The 22,739-nt window shown below is 42.1% G+C and overlaps 1 long non-coding RNA gene and 1 pseudogene across 2 annotated transcripts; both read left to right on the top strand.

The window, feature by feature from the left end:
• The first annotated feature begins 83 nt into the window (after positions 1-83).
• Positions 84-6,533, top strand: LOC113885442. 2 transcript variants are annotated; one of them, XR_003509212.1, is made up of 3 exons: positions 84-954; positions 5,845-5,988; positions 6,085-6,533. It is a non-coding gene; the product is annotated as an uncharacterized LOC113885442 (long non-coding RNA). The 2 variants fall into 2 exon arrangements; XR_003509213.1 differs by having other exon boundaries at positions 6,148-6,533.
• Positions 6,534-12,426: 5,893 nt separating this feature from the next.
• Positions 12,427-12,924, top strand: LOC113885443 (annotated as a pseudogene).
• Positions 12,925-22,739: the final 9,815 nt, after the last annotated feature.

The raw sequence follows: 22,739 nt of genomic DNA on the forward strand, positions 1-22,739 counted from the left end.
CCAAAAACAAATGAAATCATTAAAAAAAGAAAAAAACGTGCAAAACAGAAGGGAAAAGACATATATCTCAATTTTTAAAAAATGCAACAAAAGGCAATTCATAAAAGTAGAATACAAATGAAAAAAAGAAATGTTTTCCTCACTAATAAACATATGAAGTTATCTTTTTATATATCCCAAATTGACAGTAATGAAAATAGTATAGCTACTGGGAAGCAATGACCTCATATACTGCAGAAGGCAGTTAAAAAGCCTTAAAAACATGTATCTAGAATTTTCTTCTGAAGAAAAGATCAAGGGACACGTGTAAAGATCTATATCCAGGGATATTCATCAAAGAATTTTTAAAAAGTTATTAATGGAGATAATAGAAATGTTCTACAGAAGAAGGCTGTTTTGGTACATCAGTCCATGTGTACAATGGAATACCACAGAGCCCTTAAAAATTATGTTGAAGAGTACATTCTAACTTGGTAAATACCAGAATGTTGAAGCCATTGAACTCTAAAGTCAGACCTGGATGTAAATCCATCTCTTCCCAGCTTTGTGTTATGGGACAGTTTTCTCTCTCTAAGCCTCAGTTTCTATACTGACCCTTTAAAGTTGTTGAGGGAGATCAAATGAATCATTTATAAAATGTACTTATAAATACAATGCCTGGCATTCAGTGAATATGCTCTGCTCATACAGAGTTGAAGTCAGTAATACGAGCCTACAAAAGACATGTAATAAACATCTTTGAATAAATATGATGAACATGACAGGAAATTTTACTGAAAAAGTTGTGTTTAAGTCAAAAAGAAGATGTGGCTCTAAAGTAATGGGACCTTGGTTTTATAGGACTTCAAGAACTCAGGAGGAAATGCCAAAGGAAAGCTTTCAGAAGGATTTTGAACAGCAACAGCATATTGAAATAAATGTACACAGCCTGGATAGTTGGAAACACATTTAGATGTAAGTGTTCTGCTAAAGTGTATTTTGACATTGTAATGTTGTAACTGTTCTTTACATGGCCCACCTCAAAACACCCTTAGTACTATTCTCATTCAACACTTTCTGAGCACTGACTGTGCTAATAAGCACTGCCACAAGCTCAAGGTCCTCGTGGAGTGTTTTACTGTGATCGGGTGACATAGTCTCTCCTCCCAACAGGCACTTTGGCTAAGCTCTGGAGAGCCTGGCACTTTGACTCAGGAGAACCCCAGAGTCCTGACTGTGGACCTCAGTCTTCTCATCTGTAAAATGAGAGCATTAGAAAGACAACTTCCTTTTTTTCTTTTTTTATACCACAAGCTGAAAGAAATCAGTTGTGACCCAGAACATACTCACATTTACACACAGACACACAAAACATAAAGCAATTTCACGAGTGCCAAGACCACTTCCAGCTCTGAAATGTTTGTTTTTCTAGTGGAAAAAGGTCTGGCAAGGAACCAAAAGCCCTGATTGTTGGTGGCTGTCAGCCTTATGGGATCTTAGGCAGATTATTTCAGCTCTTCACACACTTCTCTATGAAATCAGGTTCTTGGACTCGATCTCTGAAGTCCCTCCATTTCTGAAATTCTGTTTTGTGATCATTTAATTCTTTTAAGCAACCATTATTGAGTATCCTGTGCCAGGCACTTTCTAGGGCCAGGAGAATGACTCTTGGACCCACCATCTTACTGAGTGAGTCACAAAGATGGAAACAGGTGTGTATGCTTTCTCCAGAGTTGGTTTATAACCTGCCGGAAGGTCCTTAATAAAAGGTTATGATCTCCGCCTGTCTCCTGTCTGGGCCTCAGCCATTTTTCTGGTTCAGTAAATGGGCAGTAAATGCACTGACTCACCAAACACATATTTTCACCACATTTCCATCACCCCGCATCCTGAAGGAAAGGAGTTTCCAGGGGGGACGCACTCCGTTCTCCGTGCCCGAGCCGGCAAGCCCTAGTGACAAGGAGAAATGCTTGCCATGTGGCACAGGCTGCAAGTTGTGAAGGACAAATGGAGGATACATAAGATAGCTGAGTGCTGAGTTAATTATCTTAAAGTCCAAATGTTATTTTTCAGCCCTCACTCCCCCACCCTGTGAGCTGCTTTTTTATCAGATTTTTAAAATCAACGTCATGCAAAAAAAAAAATTCCATTCATATTAATCCAAAAATGTTTCTTCATTTGACCCACAGCCCTATCCATGTGACCACTTTCCATCAGAAGATAGCTGTTTGAATTGTCAGCTCAAAAGCTCCCACTGCCTAGCAAGGCCAAATGCCAACACACAAAGCCACCCTTCAAACCAGTTAAGTTTATCTCTATGCCAAACACAGCTTTGAAATACAAGTTTAGATAGAATGGGAACTGCTGATGAAGAATTGCTTCCATGGACTCAGCCCTGTAGAGGGCCAGAGGAGTAAACATGATCTTCCATGTGAGTGAACTGCAATGGCTGCATATTGATGAGACACACTCAAGTCTTACCTTCAGTGGTGCAGTCAAAAGTAGACTCCAGCCCCTACTCACAAAAGTCTCCAACCCTTCTATCACTTGTGCGGATACTGCCTTTCTTTGTCTCTAAAGAGTGGTCTCCAACCTTTTTGGCACCAGGGACCGACTTTGTGGATAGGGTATCAAAGCCTATCTATAAACAGCTTTGCCAGCTCTGTGGTGCTAGACAGTTGGACAATTGAAAGAGAGGATGGTAAGTTCTGCCTATTAGCAAGGATTATTCTGTGTGGCTCTATAAAAGCAGGGCACTTGGTCCTGTCCCCCATTATGGGAATCAGTGTCTCATTCTTTTAGGGGCCCCTGCTCCTGTTCTCGGTCTCTGCCCATTACTGTTTAGCCTTAGCAGCAGCAGAGAAGCAAAAGGTAGAAGAGCCAAGCACAAAACAGGCCAGTCCCAGCGCCAAGTGGTTAGTGTTCTCTGTGTAGGAATTGCTGTTTGGCTACAGATCCATTACTCAGAGTGATCTCAGGGTGGTTTAGGGTAGACGTTTTCTGGGAAGCAATAAAGCTATCGAGGAAGCCATTGTAAACCACATGACCCAAAAAATGTTCCTCGAGACCTAATATATACCAACAAGTTCCAGGTCCCGGGGATGGGCTCCCTGCTCTCGTGGAGCACACACTTAGTGAGACAGGAACAATAATAAATAATTACATCATGTATCATGTGGTTTTCAGGGTAAGAAAGATAAATCAGGACAAGGGGAAAGATGCTATCCTAGATAGACTGCTTAGACAAGTTTCCTCTGACAAGGCAGTATTTGAATGAAGGTTGAGTCACACACACATCTGAGGCAAGAGTTTCAGGCACAAGAAACAGCAAGAAAAAAGTCCTGGCTAGAGATATGCTTGGCATGTTTGAGGACCCAAAGGTGACACTCTGAGGAGCCGGTGACAGAAATTCCTCCTGGGGTGCCTCTTACAGGAGATAACTGAGTTGGGTGGCGAATAAGGGCTTTCTTACTAAGATTGCCAGTGCTCTCTGCATGTGGGTGGGGGGTTGATCCTACCCATAATGTGCACTCACATCTTCTAATCCCTCCATCCAGTCTCCTCAACATGTGTTTTTTCAAAGTGCCAAAGTTGCTACAGTCTAAGCTGCTTCACAGGCAAAAACCCACAATAGAATGAAAAAAGAAAAACAAGTCTGGTCTTAAAAATACCTGTAAAGAAAAATAAGTCCTTGGTCATTTTCTGTTGATCATCTACTAAATACAGACACACATTATATGTATACACACACACACATATACATATAAATCATCCGGTACATAGGTGTTATTATCCTTTTACACATGAGTAACCTGCATCCTGCTTTGAACCCAGGCTGTCTGACGCCAGGACCTGTGTTCTTTTCCACTGTAGAGCATCAACTCCTGTGTGCTGATTATGTGTATTGGATACTACAGACTCATTGCTAGCCCAGCGGTTACAAAGTGTTGTCAGAGAGCAGACTTCCAGATTTGGTTTGAGACTGTGCAGCTCCCCCACCCCGACCCGTGCCCCTCAGTGACTGGCAAACTGTTGTACGTGGCAGCTGTCAATTCTTCAAAACCTCTGTTTCTCCTCAGTGTGTGTCATGTCTCCGTTGCAAGTTCAGCCATCCCACAAACCTAGGTGATGGAACAAAATGCCACCTTCAGCCCAACTTAATCTGAAGACCTCAGGGGATGAGATTAGGGCAGGGCCTGCTTGGCTCTCAGAGATATTGCCATATGCTTTCACAGTTAACCAGTGCTTTCTTCTAAACTAGCACCCACCACATATGAAATGGCACAAATAGCTTAATACTCGTTTTCCTTTCTTTAAAAAGACATCTAGTACCTGGAACCATGGAATGTTGAGCATCAAAATGGACCTGAGATTTTTTTTTAAGACCCACCATCCTCTGATGGTTCTCTTGCTGCCCCATTTTTTACCCAGTGGTCATTCTGTTCATGCTTGAACACTCCAGTTTCCAGAGAACACACTAGCCCCTGAACAGCTCTTCTGTTTCTGAGTGGCTTTGAGCAGCTTCCTAATACTCCGCCAATGTCGTTCCTCACTTAGGCTCTACTCTGTGAAATTAATTCATACTCTTCCTGGGAGGCTATGCAGTACATCTAATCCCTGTTACAGGGAAGCCAAATATTTGTCCTATACTTTTATTAACATAGCCTAAAATCACAGCCTTTTTTGGTACTCACATTATACTATTGATTCACATTGAGGCTTTCATCAGCTAAAACTTGTGGGGCTTTTCTTAAACTTACTACTGTTAAGCCATATCTCTGTGTCCCTACTAATGCAGTCACTTTAATAGAAAATTCCAAGACATTTATCTCTATTAAAGGTTTATCTTGTAATAGAAAATTACAAGACGTTTATCTCTATTAAAGATGCACATCTGTTAACTAGGTCTTTCTGGATCTTGATGTTTTTGTCCATTTTCTTGCTATCCCTCTCACTTTCACTTCATCTGTGATAATTTGGGAAAGCATCTGTCATCAGGACTTCAAAAGTCAAATACCTGTAGAGGCCCAGGAGTGGATCAATGGGGCTGGTTTTAAGTGTACACCCTGAGTGATGTGGGCTCTGTGAACAGGGGAACAAGAGTCCCTTGGCAGAGGAGCAGCTACTACTTACTTCAGCTGACTGTTGCTCTACAGGAATGCAAATACACTATGACCTGATCACCAGCTTCTTTTAAAATCTGGAATTCTGGATTTTTTTTTTTAAAGTCTACTGATTTCAAAACACAGACTCTATTTTTTACCAGCATATGGGATAAAAGTATCTATAGAACAAGTGTCCTGTGGGCCATCCGTTTGCAATCAATTAATTAATTCCACACTAAAGTAATTGAACAGTTAGAGGCTGTGACATCACTAGAAACTACCCTCTGAGGCATTCTGAATTCATTCCCCAGCCCCCTCTGAACCTGGTCCTTCAGCCACTTATTAAGTCATCTACCTGGATTGATATCCAGCCCTCACTTGCCATCTTGCCCAGATACCCTGGGGACTGCTCCACAGAGGAAGTGTTTCATTTCAGAAGTGAATACGTACAGTGTAGGCAGAGTCCAGGCACTGCTGGGATCTCATCTTTCCCCGTCTACTTCCTGGCTGTGTGACGTTGGGCAAATTCCTTCACTTCTCTGTGCTTTAGTTTTCTCTAAGTAAAATGAGGATGATAGTGTCTACTAAAGCGAGTTAACATGAGTACTTTACAAAATCATACCTATAGGATGCTTAGCTCAGGGTCTAGCACATAGGAATTGTTCAATGAATTTTACCTACATTTATTACTTTTACAGTTATATACTTAGTACTTTGTTATTGATATGAATCACATTATTATATCTGACACATTCTATAGGTAGTGACTGGACAGGAAGAACAACCCAGTGAGCACAGTTGGAAGTTGGAAATATCTCCAGCCTTTGTCCTTCACTCGTGACCCCCTCAGCCTGGAAACCTTGGCATATTGCTAAAGCTCCTCTTAGAGAAAATAGCTCCAATGGTGAGAGTTGAAATCTCAATTTTGCCTCCATATGACACACACCAGATCATGCTGTTCCTCTCCTTGAAAACTGTCAACGTTTCCTCTTTCTTGCAGAATGGAGTTCACACTCCTTTGCCTGTGATTTAAGGTTCTCTCCCACCTCCTGTCTGCCCACAGCTTCAGCTCTTCCATCGGGAGAACTTCCCCAGGGGCCTTCACCTTAGGAACTCTCTGCCTACAACTTGCCACTCCCTGGATGTGTCCCAGGACGTTTTGTGCTCATTCTATGAGCTCATCTCCCAGGTAAGAAGCCCTCACCTTGCCATTCACTGACTAAATCCCATTCATCCTTAAAACCCTGTGAAATTCAAGTCTACTGTGAGAAGTTCTTGTTTTAAATTCTTTAGCATTTACTGTTTCTACCACTTATCTGGCCTTAGCATGTTCTGCTTTCTGTTGTTGCTTGACTGGTAAGCTACAGAAGAGGGACTGGATTTTGGCCTTTTTTTGTGAGTCTCCCCTTAACACACACACACACGCATGCGCGCCCCACATAGCACAAGGCTGAGAACACTGAGAATGCTCAATAAAGAAACATTTTTGGCCTGAATGAATGGCCTGAAGGACTGTTCCTTTCAACAATTATGGCCCAATAAATTATACTGGCATTGCCTCCTAGAGAGAAAGGCCACACTAAGGCTCCACAGATGGGGAAACTGCTCTGTCTGCCAAAACCCAGATTCAGGGCAGCCTTGGCCCTGTTTGGCTGTCTACCTGAATCTGGGTTTAACAACTTGGACTACAGTTTTACAGCCTAAGTCACCAGGCTCAGCACAACAGCATGAGTTCTTTGTCCACATGCTGGTGCCAGGTGTTAAGGGAACTGGCTCACTCTGCTTAAGGAGACCTGCAGATGGGGGAGGGGCTGCCTGTGCTCCAAGCTGTCAAGCCAGGGGGCTTGTCTGCAAAAGGAGCCTTCATCTGGATCCTAAACAGGAAAAAAGAAATGAGGAAAGTTTATAACATGAGGATTTCGGGCTGGATGCTGGGGAAAGGGGGGTGGGGAAGTAGAATGACCTGAAGGTCATGACTGAATGGGACAAAGCTGAGAAAAATGGCCTAGACTCAATCAGATTTTATTTCCATTGTTGTAAGAGTTGCACAGTCCTAGGAAGGTGAAAGAAGATGGGAATCCATCAAAGTAAATCTTTAGAGTTGAGGTTACTTTTTTTTTTTTTCCCCAAACCGTGCGGTATATAGGATCTTAGTTCCCGGACAGAGATCAAACCCGTGCCCCCTGAAGTGGGAAGCGTGAAGTCCTAAGCACTGGCTGTGCTGTGCTGTGCTTAGTCACTCAATCATGTCTGACTCTTTGCAACCCCATGGAGTGTACCCCACCAGGCCCCTCTGGGGGAGGAGAATCCATGGAAATTCTCCAGGCAAGAATACTGGGGATCTTTCCAACCCAGGAATTGAACCCAGGTCTCCCGCATTGCAGGCAGATTCTTTACCAGCTGAGCCGCCAGGAAAGCCCAAGAATACAGGAGTGGGTAACCCATCCCTTCTCCAGGGATCTTCCGGACCCAGGAATCGAACCAGGGTCTCCTACATTACAGGCGGATTCTTTACCATCTGAGCCACCAGGGAAGGCCCCTAACCACTAGACCACCAGGGAATTCCAAAAGTTACATATTTTAAGACAGGGTCCCCAACCTCTGGACCGTGGACCAGTCAGTACCTCTGGTCAGATCAGCAACAGCATTAGATTAGACTAAAGTGCACTATAAGCATAATGCATTTGAAGTATCCTGAAACCATCCCCCCCATCCCCAGTCCCTAGAAAGATTGCCTTCCACAAAGTTGGTCCCTGGTGCCAAAAAGGTTGGAGACCACTCTTTAGAGACAAAGAAAGGCAGTATCCGCACAAGTGATAGAAGGGTTGGAGACTTTTGTGAGTAGGGGATGGAAGGGTCTCTGGCTACATGAGTTGTCCCTTTTGGGGTTTTGAAGTTATCGGTATAGCAGCTATAAATGGGGTTCCAGCCATGGTGTGATGGTTAAAGCTGAACAACCAGTTCTCAAAAAAAAGCCCTGGCTTGTAGCATTTGCAGATTTCTGTGGTGTAAATACACTCACCATGGTCAATTTCAAACTACTTGGTGGAGGCTCAGAATGTGGGGTTGGGAAGTGCTTGTGCAGCTGGCTCCTGTGAGCCTGGGCGAGTGGTTACAAAGGTGAAAAGTCTGAGTCACCACAAGCTCACCTTCTCAGCTGAGGCTGAACAAGCTAGTGTGATGCCTCCTCGTTTCAGCTTCAACTCTAAATAAGTGTCCTTTCTGGTTGTATTAAGTGCCAACTTCTTCCATTTTTACCCCTTTGGTTGCTGTTTTCTCTTTTTAAAATGGTCGGTTCCTCAAGTGTAGTGCTGAAGTGCTGTCCACTCTTCCTGAGAGCAAGAAGGCTCTGATGTGCCTCACAGAGAAAACATGAAGATAAATTTCATGCAGGAGTGGATTATAGTGCCATTGGTTGTGAGTTCAATGTTAGTGAATCAACAGTATCTATTAAATAAAGTACTTTAAACAGAAATACACATAAAACTAGGTATGTATGGATCAGGTGACAACCCATTATGACCAGAGGCTCTCGGGAACCTAATTCTGTATTTCCCTGAAGACTGGTTCACTAATTCAGTGTTTGTGCCAACGTTATAGGGCACAGCTACCTCGAATGAGAATTGGTCGTGCTTTCAGAAAGAGTGAGGGGCTGCAGCGGCCCAAGGCAGAGCATCAGAGCCCCAGCAGGATGAGCGGGGAGCCCTGCAGGAGAAGCTCAGGGTAGAGCGTCAGAATCTCAGCAGAGAACAGAAGAGGTAGCCCAGGTGGGAAAGATTAATTGTGTACTTAGGTATGAGTCAAATAGAGAAACATATTAAATGTAATGGAAGCTAGAATTCCCTCTATTTCTATCTACTGCAAGGACCCAGAGCAGCATCACCCCAGTGGCACAGAGCTCGCCTAAGGCCCAGATCTTGGCTTCTAAACACTACTTTTTCCATGGCTTCTTGGAGGAAGAAATGATTCTAGGGCTAGCAGTGAACACATGATTCTGAGTTTGATTTGTGTGCTATAAAGGACATCATTAGGACTATGGACAAAATTCTTTTGAAGTCTGAGGAGTTAATGGTGAATATATTAGTGTTCATTTCCTGATTTTAATGGCTCTGTTGTGTTACACAGGAGAATGTCCTTGTTTGTAGAAAAACACACACTAAATATTCAGAAGTGATGGGGCATCAGATTGGCAACTTACTCTCAAATGGTTTGGAAAAAAGTTCTTTAAATTGTACTTTCAAACTTTCTATAAATTTGTGTTTGTATTAAAAATGTGTAATCAGGTAATTGATTAGATTTATAATTTTTAAGTAGAAATATTACCAAGTTTATATATAGTAGTGAAACATTTCAGAAGAATTAAGTTCACCATATCTATTTGTTTAATTTATTAGATTTATAAAAATTACTTAGGTACTTGGAAGGGTTTATCAGTTAAATAATTGAAGTACTTTTAAAAGGAAATAGAGTATATTACATTTATAAATGCTGTTTTAAATAGTTCAAAGTATTTAATGGAATCTATAAATGGGGCCAAATTATTATTTTTAAAGTAATCACTAAAATGTGCTAGACTTATAAATAGAATAAAGCCTTCAACTGAATTTAAAAGTCTAATTAATATTAACCTTTAAAAGCCAGAGTAAATATAAATAGTTTTTCATGGGTAATATAGATTCAACAGTTAACTAGCACTGCTTTAGCACTAATTTTGTGCCTAGAGCAGCCAGGATAAAGAAGAAATATAAAACATAATCTCTGACCTGCTAAGGAGATTATAACTAATCAGTGCCATGAGATCAGCACACAGGAGACAATAACAAATAAAACAACATGGCAAGTATCAGAAACTGAGATTACGTGGCATATGCTTGTGTACACCTGTATAACCCTAGAAGGCAGAACTCTTATCAAGAGGAAAATAAATGGAAGCAGTTACAGTACTCAGCTTTAACGCTCAGGATGGGATTAGTCTACACTACAAGAACAAACCAACCTTGAAGTCTCAGAGGCCTAACATGAAGTTTGTATCTTGCTCACGCAAGGTTAAATGCAGGCCAAAGTAGCTATTTGCCCTGCAGTGAATTTAGGCATTCAGACACCTCTCACCTTATCGCTCCACCATTTCCAACCATTGCTTCCAGGGTTGCTGCAACAGGAAAACAAGAGAGTGGTTGTTAGAAGAATTAAACTATGATGTATCATCAAAATTAAAGGGCTTAAAAAATAGTTGTTGGTGTTGGTGTTGCTATTATTATCATTATCAAGCCACCCACCAGTTGCACTTTGTAACTTAGAAACTAGTGAGTTTCCTCTTACTAGGAGGTATCTAAATAGAGAGAGGGCAGCAGTTGATCCAGGATTCCATGAGAAATACTCAAAGACTGGGTCAGGCTAGACCTATCAGGACCTTTCATGGAGATTCTGTTCTGTTCTAAGTGCGCCAGAAGATGAAGGAAATTGGTGTGAAATAGAGGAGATGAGCCTTGAAAGATGGGGTCAGTTGGTCATGGCCACCATAGCACTTGACTTCAGAGTGACTATTCATCACCAGAGTGACTCACCATCACTTTGGTGTCCCCAAAGGAAAACATGAAGTCAGAAGGACTGGCTACGTTTTCTTCTGCCTCTTTCGAATGTAACATTCGCTTTTTCATTAAGAGTCTACATGCTGTCATTTCAACAGATGACCCTGGGGTTACTGGATATTCACATCTAAAAGAATGAAACGGAACCCCTTCCTCTCATGCACCACGTGTAAAAATTAACTCAAAATTGATCACTGACCTAAATGTAAAGTTTAAAACTATAAATCTCTGATAATAAAACATAGGTGTTAATCTTTAAGACTTTGGGTTAGGCAGAAGCAACAAAAGGAAAATTGACAAATTAGACTTCTTCAAAATTAAAAACTTTTGTGATTCAAAGAGAAAGTAAGAAGACAATGCAGCAAGTGAGAAAAAATGTTTCCAAGTTGTAGATCTGATAATGGTCTAGTTTCCAGAATATATAAATAACTCTTATAGCTAAATAACAAAAAGAAAAACAACTCAGCTTAAAAATGGACAGAGAATAATTCTCCAGAAAAGACATACAAATGGTGAATAAATACATGAAAAGATACTCAACATCATTAGTCATTAGGAAATGCAAATCAAAATCACAGTGAGATACCACTTCACACTCGCTAAGATGACCTTAATAAAAAGATGGGCAGTAATAAGTGTTGACAAGAATATGGAGAAATGGAAATCTTCACATGTTGATAGTGGTACATTAAATTGTGCTGCCATTTTGGAAAACAGTTGGCATTTCCTCAGAAAGTTAAACACAGTGTTACCATATATGATCCAGAAGTTACACTCCTAGGTATATATTCAAGAGAGATGAAAACATATGTCCACACAAAAAGTTGTATACAAATGTCCACAGCAATTTTATTCATAATAGTCAAAAAGTGGGAAAAACCTAAATATCCATCAACTGATGAATGATAAACAAAATATGATACACACATACAATTGAATATTATTCAGCCATATAAAGAAGTAAAGTATTGATAAAACCTATAACACAGATGAACCTTAAAAATTATGCTAAATAAGAGAGGCCATTCACAGAACATCACCTATTATATGATTTTATTTACATGCAATGTCCAGAATAGGCAACTCTACAGAAACAGAAAGTAAAGCAGTGGTTGCCTAAGGGTAGAGGTGTTGGGGGGAAATGGGGAGTGACTGCTAATAGTCATGGGTTTTTTCTTGAGGTGATGATGTTCTAAAATTGGTTGTGGTTATGTTTGCACAATTCTAAATATATTAAACAATTAAATTACACACTTTAAAAGGTTGAATTGTAAAGTTTGCAAATTATATCTCAATAAAGTTGTTATATTTTAACAGCTTTAAAATGCATACCTAGAATGGGATTATATCCAGAATATGCAAAGAGCTCTTAAAACTCAACAATAAGAAAACAAACAACTGAGTTTAAAAATGATCAAAGGATCTGAACAGATCCTCACCAAATAAGTTATGCAAATGATAAATAAGCATGTGAAAAGATGCTTAATATCATGTCACTAGAGAGTGCAAATTAACTCCACACCTTTAAAAATGACCAAAATCCAAAGAACAGACAGTGTTAAATGCTATGCTAACAAGGAGGTGGGGAAACAAGAACTGTGATTCATTGTTGGTGGGAATGCAAAATGGTATAGCCACTTGGGAATACAGTTTGACATTTTCTTACAAAGCTAAACATAGTCTCACCATACTATCCAGCAGTCACACTCCAAGGTATTTAACCTCAGGAGTTAAAAACTAATGTCTGGCCCACCACTGCAGCCATGAAGGTCGAGCTGTGCAGTCTCAGCGGGTACAAGACCTACCCAGGACACGGGAGGCGCTACGCCCGGACCGACGGGAAGGTTTTCCAGTTTCTTAATGCAAAATGTGAGTCGGCATTCCTTTCCAAGAGGAATCCTCATCAGATCAACTGGACTGTCCTCTACAGAAGAAAACACAGAAAGGGACAGTCGGAAGAAATTTAAAAAAAAAGAACTCGCCGTGCAGTCAAATTCCAAAGGGCCATAACTGGTGCTTCTCTTGCTGATATAATGGCCAAGAGGAATCAGAAACCTGAAGTTAGGAAGGCTCAACGAAAACACGTTATCAGGGCTGCCAAGGAAGCAAAAAAGGCTAAGCAAGCATCTAAAAAGACAGCGATGGCTGCTGCAAAGGCTCCCACAAAGGCAGCACCTAAGCAAAAAATTGTGAAGCCTGTGAAGGTTTCTGCTCCTTGAGTTGGTGGAAAACGCTAAGTTGGCAGAGTGGATTTTTAAATAAAGATCTGACTATTAAAAAAAAAAAAAAAAAAACTAATGTCTGCACAGAAATCTGCAGAAATTAGTTTTTAACTCACGAGGTTAAATACCTTGGAGTGTGACTGCTGGATAGTATGGTAAGACTATGCACATGAATGTTTATAGCAACTCTATTCATAATTGCTAAAAGCTGAAAGCAACCAAGGTATCCTTCAAAAGGTGAGCAGATAAATTACGGTAATCTGTAAAATGGAATAGTATTCAGTGATAAAAAGAAATGACTGATCAAGCCTCAAAAAAAAAGCATGAAACAACCTGAGATACAGAGTGCTAAGTAAGGGAAGCCAGTTGGAGACGGCACCACAGTATACGATTCCAGTTATTTGACATTACGAGAAAGGCAAAACTGTAGAGACAGTAGGGACTTCCCTGGTGGCTCAGATGATAGAGTCTGCCCGCAGTGTGGGAGACCCGGGTTCGATCCCTAGGTCAGGAAGATTCCCTGGAGAAGGAAATGGCAAACCCCTCCAGTATTCTTGCCTGGAAAAGCCCATAGATGGAGGAGCCTGGCAGGCTACAGTTCTGGGGTCACAAAAGAGTCGAACACAACTGAGTAGCTTCACTGCCACACATAGAGACAGTAAAAAGATCAGTGGTGGCCGGGAGTTTGGGGATGGAAGGGAGAAAAGAAATGAGTGGGGCACAGGAGATTCTTAAGGCAGTAAAATTATTCTCTATGATAGCATAATAGTAGATGCATGATATTATGCATTTGTCAAAACCCATAGAAAATATACGACATAAAGCGTGAACCTTAATGTAATTTATGCACTTCAGTTTATAATAATGTATCAATACTGATTTATCAGTTTTAGCAATTATACCACATTAATGCAAGAGGCTAATTATAAGGGAAACTGTGTGTGCTGGAAAAGCATATATGGGAACTTTCCCTACTATCTGCTGAATTTAGTATAAATCTAAAACTGCTCTAAAAAATTGTCTATTGATTAAAGAAAAAATAAGGAATGAATATGGGCTTCCCTAATAGCTCAGCTGGTAAAGAATCCACCTGCAATGCCAGAGACACCAGTTCGATTCCTGGGTCAGGAAGATCCTCTGGAGAAGGGATAGGCTACCCATTCCAGTATTCTTGGGCTTTCCTGGTGGTTCAGATGGTAGAGATGATTCCGCCTATATCTGGGTTCAATCCCTAGGTTGGGAAGATCCCTTGGAGGAGGGCATGGAAACCCACTCCAGTGTTCTTGCCTGGAGAATCCCCATGGACAGAGGAGCCTGGCGGGTTACAGTCCATGGGATTGTGAAGAGTCGGGCACAAATGGGTGACTAAGGACACACACACACAAGGAATGAATGTGGAAAACAGATTAAAAATACACAAGACTAGTACAAATCAGACCCCAAAATATGAACAAATGGTACTCTTTAAAAACATTAAAAAGAATTTAAAGTTTTCTTCAGAGTCTATGTGCATCTCAGAGATACCTGCACTTTCATGTTCATTACGACATTATTCACGAGAGCCAAGATATGAAACCAACCTAAATGTCCATCAATGGATGAATAGATTAGTAAACGTGGTATATACAGCTGAAGGAATATTATTCACCCTTTAAAAAAGAAAGAAAGGGAGCCATTTATGACAACATTATGGTAAGTGAAATAAGCCCAACTGCTGCTGCTGCTGAGTCGCTTCAGTCGTGTCCGACTCTGTGCGACCCCATAGACGGCAGCCCACTAGGCTCCCCCGTCCCTGGGATTCTCCAGGCAAGAACACTGGAGTGGGTTGCCATTTCCTTCTCCAATGCGTGAAAGTGAAAAGTCAAAGTGAAGTTGCTCAGTCGTGTCTGACTCTTGGCGACCCCATGGACTGCAGCCCACCAGGCTCCTCCAACTATGGGATTTTCCAGGCAAGAGTACTGGAGTGGGTTGCCATTGCCTTCCCCAATAATCCTAACAGAGGAAGACAAATACCATATAGTATCACTTATACGTGAAATCTAAGAAGGCCAAACTCGTAGAAGTTAAAGTGTTAGTCACTCAGTCGTGTCCAACTCTTTGTGACCCCTGCTCTGTAGCCCGCCAGGCTCCTCTGTCCATGGACTTGTCCAGGCAAGAACACTGGAGTGGGTAGCCATTCCCTTCTCCAGGGGATCTTCCTGACCTAGGGATTGAACCTGGGTCTCCTGCATTGCAGCTGGGTTCTGTACCATCTAAGCCAGCACAGAGTCAAACGGTGTTTGCCAGGGGCTGGAAAGAGGGGTAAATAGGGAAGCGATGGTCAAAGGTTACAAAGTTTCAGTTATGAAGATAAGTTCTGGAAATCCACACAACACAGTGCCTGCTGCTGACAATATTTTACTCAAAAACTGCTGAGAGGATAGATCTTACATTAAGTGTTCTTACCACAAAAATAAGAATAATAATAAAAAAATAAGGGGGGTGAGAGGAAACTTTGGGAAGTGATGAATATGCCTATGGCTTAGATTGTTGTGATGGTTTTAGGGGTGTATATTTATCTCCAAACTCACTGAGTTGTATACATCAGTAGGTACAGCTTTTTTTACATGGCAATCATATCTAAGTAAAGTGTTTTTATAAATAGAGTCTACGTGCTTGCCAACTATGATGTGTCTTCTCTTGCAAAGGACAGATGATGTCATGGCACTGTGTCTCCTTGTTGCTACTCAGATGCTTGGGACAAGAGCAATACTACAACAGGTATCAGAAGCTCTCCTGACAGCCTCAGGAAGCCAGGGAGACCTCTGCTCCAAAAATTTAACTAGGAGAAAAAAATGCATTCTCTACTTTCATTCCAAACTTACTAGTCACTAAGAGTTATTCTGTGTCACCATGATCTGTTCTTTTTCGGTATGTGTCCGTTTAGAATACAAGCACTGGGAAAAGCAGTCATCACGGGCTCCCATAGCACCAACTGTCTTTGCTTGCTCTGCCAAAGCTGTGGGAGGAATGCTGTCCTTGACAAGCAGGAATAAGCCAGAACGTGCTTGGCCACTTAGGTCCTTGTCAAGAAAAGAGCAAGAACTACTACACATCAGCAGTGAACTAGGGTCTATGGGACAGTGGTTCTCTACCCTACTCTGCTTGGACTCACTCAGGGATCCTGTCAAAATCACAGGCACCTGGCTCTACCCTGTTCATTTCAGTCAACAAATATTCAGTAAGCATCTTTTTTTGTGTGCCAGCCACTGTTCTGTTTACTTCGAATAAAGACTGACCCTCCCCGCAAAAGACAAAAATGTCAGTGCTTTTGTGGAGGAACAAAAAGAATAAACACAATAATTAGTAAATGGTGACTGAATCAGACATGACTGAGCGACTGGACTGACTGATGGATGTGATAAGGAACTAAGTGCTATGGAGCAAGATGTTAGGCGAGGAAGATGCAGAGTTAAGAGAGGTGAGAGGAGCTGGTTGCAGTTTTAAATCTCAGGGGCTGGGTTACGCAGTAGGAAGACTAGCCCTGAAGATGGGATGTCAGCCACCCGGCCTCAGGCAAAGGAAGCAGTCTCCAGGGCTGAGGGAACAGGATCTGCAAGGACGGACCTTGGCTGGAATCGAGGTGTCTGTCCTCTGCCACTTAGAAGTGGGCCCACCTGGTTTCCCTTTCTCTGTCTTGGAGTTTTGAGAGGTGTGACCATTAGGAGCTCTTCTGACTTGGAACTCTGGTGGCAGGTTGGACCTGGTGGCAGGTTGGAACAGGAATGAGAGAGATTGGAGGGGCTGACACCGGTGGAAACACCACTCTAACTTGTCAAAGTGAGTGACAGCAGACACGAAAAAGCCTGAGGCTGCCGCCCGGTTCCGTGTGCTATGGATGCAGACTCAGAACAGCGCATGGGATGCAGTGTGTGGTGTGACAGCAGAGACAGCTGCAGTTTAAGGCAAACTCGACAGTAAGTGTGGCTCCTGCCTAATGCATTTACTCATTAAGTGTGGAACCTGTTCTGATTTCACACAGGTTGCGTGCTTTTGTGCTAAATTGCTTCAGTCATGTCTGACTCTTTCTGACCCTATGGACTGTAGCTCTCCAGGCTCCTCTGTCCATGGGATTCTCCAGGCAAGAACACTGGAGTGGGTTGCCATGCCCTCCTTCAGAGGATCTTCCCAACCCAGGGATCGGACCCATATCTCTTTGTCTCCTGCATTGGCAGGCGGGTTCTTTACCACTAGTGCCACCTGGGAAGCCCCTCACACAGGTTAGTGAAAGTTGCTCAGTCATGTCAGAGTCTTTGCCACTCCATGGACTGTCGTGGAATTCTCCAGGTCAGAATACTGGAGTGGGTAGCCTTTCCCTTCTCCAGGGGATCTTCCCAACCCAGGGATCAAACCCAGGTCTCCTGCATTGCAGGCAGATTCTTCACCAGCTGAGCCACAAGGGAAGTCCAAGAACACTGGAGTGGGTAGCCTATCCCTTCTCCAGGGATCTTCCCGACCCAGGAATTGAACCAGGATCTCCTGCAGTGCAGGTGGATTCTTTACCAACTGAGCTAGGGATTGTGTAAAACAAGTGACATCAATGTGTATATATTTTCAACCATTGTTTAAAGAGAAACTTATTGCTTTAGGGAATTTCATCTACACAGTTTGTGGACATGGATATGGGAGCTATTATAAAACCCAAATGCATGCTTGAAATAGAAAAGGTGCTAAATATGACTTCACTCCACATAGCAGGGTGCTAGTCAGGATAAGGTATGTTGCCAACAACCCAAATCTCAGTAGTTTATAACAACAAGGTTATTTCCACTCCATCTACAGGTCTATCATGAGCTGACTGGGGCTACTGCCCCACATGTCCTCATTCTAGGGCCCGGTCTGGGAAAACAGCTGTTGTCAGAAACATTACCAGTCACATAACATCTTGGAAGGGTCTCATACTCATAATTCAATGCTTGAGCCCAGCCATTGTACTTCTGCTACCACTAAGAACGTCTAAGAAGGAGAACATGACGAGGGCAAACTTTGTAGCAGGTTATGTAAAAAGACAAAAAAAAAAAAAAAAAGCCTGCATTCTCCCCAGCTCCAGCCCAAAACCTCTGAATGTCTCAGGAACTGGGATTCAAAAGGAAAATACCATGTTCTAAATGTGCCAAAGTTTGAGAAAGCAGAATTTCCAGAGGGCTGGATCCAGCAGGCTGAGAGACATAGGTTCAAAGTCATCTGCATTGAGCTGAGAACCAAGCCAGGAAGAATGAGGGGAAAATGTCAAGGACAAATGCCAATGGCCTCAGACAATGAAAAGAGACATCAAGATGTCAGAGGACCAGGAGGGCACGTCCAGGACAAGGGTATGAAGAGGAGGGCAGCCATATGGATTTGGTCCCGGGGTTAAAGGGTATGTCCAGGCAGAGGGAATACATGAGCATGCCAGAGGGTCTCAGCTTAGACATGGCACCCTGAGAAACCCTCCCTGGCTTCTCTCCATTGCACCTTCAGCCCTCTTGAAGTCTGCCTCTGCACACCCCCATCCCTCTCCTTGGACCAGGGCTCCTTGGCGCCTGAAACAGTGTTTTGTTCACTGTAACACTGTCTCCTCTGCACCCCCCCAGTGCCTAGCCCAGTGCCTGACACTTAGAAGGTACAAGATTAAATGCTCAACAAATGAAGAGGTAGAAGAGGAGAAAGAGAAGGTATATCCAGGAACTAGTGACGACTGAAGCTAAGGTTTCAAATGGAGGAAAAAAATAGAAAACAGGAAAACAAAGATAGATGCAATTTGGCTTAATTCAACAAATAATGTACTCAGCCTTCTGGGGGAGGAGATGGGGGTTGCGATACAGGATGTGAGAGGACACGGGTCCTGTTTGCAGGGTGCACACAGCAGCCCAGTGGGGAGAGACCGCAGGCCACACAGAACCCCAGTATCAGAGTCAGGGAAGCGCTACAAGAGACTCACAGAGTGCTATGGGTGTTTAAAGTAGGGAGAGATGGAAAACCAACCTGAAAAAGACGGTGTCTGAGATGTGCAGTTGAAACAGGGAGTGGATTTTCCAGGAAGATGAAACAGAATGACAAAAGGCACCAGCCCAGGTAAACACAGCCTCCTGAAACATGGGTCATTGGCATCTAGAGTTGGAAGAAGGAATCACTAGTGTGTTAATGAGGAATGTGCGAATTCTTCTTCATAGAAATTACTCTGTGTAAACACCAAAATGTGAGCACAGATGTACGACTCAGATCACAGGCAGTATCTCTGCTCTTTTGTGTGGTCACTGAGCTGCTGTCACCAGGAACAAAAGTGCTCAAAAGGACAGATGCAAATAGAAGGTGTCAGAGCCACCCTCCCCTTCTCACCCACTTAAGACCTACATGAGGAAAGCAGAAAACCACTTTTATCATTGACATCACTGGCCCCCTAAAAAAAAAAAAAACTTTCTGGCTCGTAGTCTTTCAAAGTCTGGAAGGAATTTTAATTTTTTTATTTATTTGTTTTTTTTTTTTTTTTAAATCATGTCTCATGGCTTATGGGATCTTAGTTCCCTAACCAGGGATTGAACCTGGGCCCTCGGCAGTGAGAGCATGGATTCCTAACCACTGGACTTCTGGGGGATTCCCTGGATGGAATGTTTAGATTTTATATTTCATGATTAGTGACTGTTTTATTTGCCATAGTCACTTGACAGTTTGGGACACTGGCAGAGTAACCAGACACTTTGATTGGCCAGAGGCCCTGTCCCTCTCACAAAGACCTCAGAGATTTTCCAAACAAATTATGCAAGAGGCGAGAACTAATGATGCTGTGGCCATTCCATGCCAGAACTGAACTATGGTGACCGGGGCCAGGGAGTGGGGACAGAATGAAGGGCAGGACCCCAGGTAGAGGACACAGTTACAGGCAGGCTTCATCTCTTCCCTGGCAGAGCACAGGAGAACAGGTGCTAAGCTCCCTGTGGCCCAGCAGTTCTGCTCCTCTGCATCCCAGAAGGAGGAGGGCCTTCCAGTGTTCAGCATTACTTATTCCTGTGGATGAACGCAAACCTCCTGAGTTTCTCTTTGTAAAACAGCCTTCTATAACTGTCAGAAGTGGAGAGATCAAAAAGTGTCTGTACCCTCTCCAAAAACAGATCAAAATCTCTCCTTGATCTAAATAAAGTGACTTAACAAGTTTTCACTTAATATAGAGATAGGATTTGCATCCAATTCAACAATCCACCTGCCAAAAAGGCACTTTATGGAAACTAAAGCAGAGTTATGAACCTCTCAGCAAACTTGTGCATAATGGAAATTATAAATCAGCAGCAATGATATAATTATGAAGGATATTTTACAAGAAAAAATTCTCTTAGCATGTTTAGAGATACTTTATGTTCCATAACATAAAACACAAATCCAGGGCTAATTGGAAACAATGGCATGGTACATAATAATGAATGTTCCCCCCAGTGAGCCCAAGTATTCATCTGAGTCCTTATCTTGATCTTTTTGGGTAATCAGATTTAGAAATCTTAAAAATCTCATGTGCTCAGAGGCAGGTCATGGCAACTTCACCCAGGGGTGAGCAACAGAGGAGTGCAGTGAAATAAGAACAATCAAGGGCCAAGCCCCCAAGGGCAGCAGAATGCGTATCTGGCAGCAAAGCCTGGTGGCTCCACTGTACCATCCTGAGTTGACCCCAATAAATTCAAATTAGGTGAAATGAAAAAAAACGTCATTTTTCATAGGATATAGCATTTCAACCCTGGGGAAGGAGGACAGGAAAAAATCAGAAATTCTCATATGTCATGTAAATGGCCAGTGTGTTGGATGTGGAAAAATGCTTCATGAAAAGTAATATTTCCCAAAATATGGTACCCAAGATCACTTTAGGGGATACAGAAAGGAATCTGTTTTTAGGGGGGTTGTTTTATTTGTTTGAAATAGTTCTTTAAGAATTTCTTTTTTTTTTTTACTTTGGAACAATTCAAATGTGTATGTTAATGAACAAAGACAAGTGATACTGGCTTTTCAGCTTATGATATTGGCATAAAAGTTTCCTTTTGGCTACATTTCAGTAAAGCAGCAAGTTCATTTAAATTAAACTTCTAGTAAATAATAGCATAGTCAGCCCTTAGCTAATAGTAAAACAGAGACACTGATGCCCCATTGTGAGGTCTGGGAAACAAGAACAAAAACAGAAATCCTGGACCTTCTGGATATGTCCTTTTGTCCCAGAGTGGGAAGAGTTTCTTTCATTCATTCATTTGGCTTTTAGCAAGTGTTTTTTAGGTGCTTTTCATGTCTGGACACTGTTCACTGGCATCTGATGGTGAACAACAAATGGTCTGTCCTGAAGGAGCTCCACATTAGAGGGGATACAAACAGAGAGACAGTGGGGGGCTTCCCTGGTGGTCCAAAGGCTAAGACTCATGCTCCCAACATAAGGGGCTCTGGTTCAATGCCTGGTCAGGGAACTGGATCCCACATGCCACAACTAAAAGATCCCATATGCCTAAATGATACCTGTGCAGCCAAGTAAATATAAATATTTTTTAAAATAAATTAAAAATAAAGAGACAGGGACCATATGCCATTAAGTGAGAAAAAAGGATCAAGGCTAAGTAACAGAAGAATTAGATGCTTTAAAACAATGGATAGTAAATTATACAAATATCTAACAGTGAGAAAAAAGAACGATAATATATTCATAGCAAAAATAATGGTGTATTATATTAATGAACAAAGATAATGTTTCAATATAGAGCCTTTAGCATGTAATACTCTTTGCATATATTATTTCATTTATTCCTTACCACAACACTGCTAGTTCCTTGTTATTAAATTTATCTTGCTGCTGCTGCTGCTGCTGCTGCTAAGTCACTTCAGTCATGTCCAACTCTGTGCGACCCCATAGACGGCAGCCCGCCAGGCTCCCCCGTCCCTGGGATTCTCCAGGCAAGAACACTGGAATGGGTTGCCATTTCCTTCTCCAATGCATGAAAGTGAAAAGTGAAAGTGAAGTCGCTCAGCTGTGTCCGACTCTTATCGACCCCATGGACTGCAGCCTACCAGGCTCCTCTGTCCATGGGATTTTCCAGACAAGAGTACTGGAGTGGGGTGCCATTGCCTTCTCCGAAATTCATCTTACAGGTGAGCAAATAGTCATCTTCAAACTCACACAGCAGTGCTGGGATTCAAACTTAGATCTTCTTGCTGCCAGAACCTGAGCGTATTCACTAAGTCATGTTGCCTCACTAGAGCAGATGTGGGAGGAGCAAGGGAGAGAGTAGGGAAGTGGAATTAAAGTGTGGAGCAAAGAGGAGGAATAAGAGAGGAGAAGCAAAGAGGAAAAAGAAGTCAAGGAATGGATGAGAAGAATAGGAAAGCAGATAAAGGAAGAGGAAAAGGAAGGGGCAGAAAACCTGTATCTCTGTGATGGGGGAATTAAGGAAAACTCGAATCAACTCAGGCAGGGGGTGGGCTGGGTATGGTGACAATGCCAAATCCATTGTTCAAAATCCTTTAAATTGAAGACATGGAATGTTCACAGTACGAAAATATACAGAGAAAGACAATAGATTTGTGGTTGCCCATGGCTGGAGGCTTTGGAGTAAATGACAGGTGACTGCTAATGTGTACAGGATTTATTTTTCAGTGATAAAAAAGACTCTAAAATTAATTATGGTAATTGTTGTAGAACTCTGTGAATATACTAAAAACCACTGAATTGTATACTTTGGGTTAACTGTGTGATATGTAAATTATATCTCAATAAAGTTGTTATTAAAAAAAAAAAAAGAATCAGAGAACTTGAAGATAGGTCAATTGAAATTATCCAACCTAAGGAACAGAAAGAAAAATGATGG

The sequence above is a fragment of the Bos indicus x Bos taurus genome, chromosome 28 (genome assembly GCF_003369695.1).
Source record: "Bos indicus x Bos taurus breed Angus x Brahman F1 hybrid chromosome 28, Bos_hybrid_MaternalHap_v2.0, whole genome shotgun sequence".
Classification (NCBI taxonomy): domain Eukaryota; kingdom Metazoa; phylum Chordata; class Mammalia; order Artiodactyla; family Bovidae; genus Bos; species Bos indicus x Bos taurus.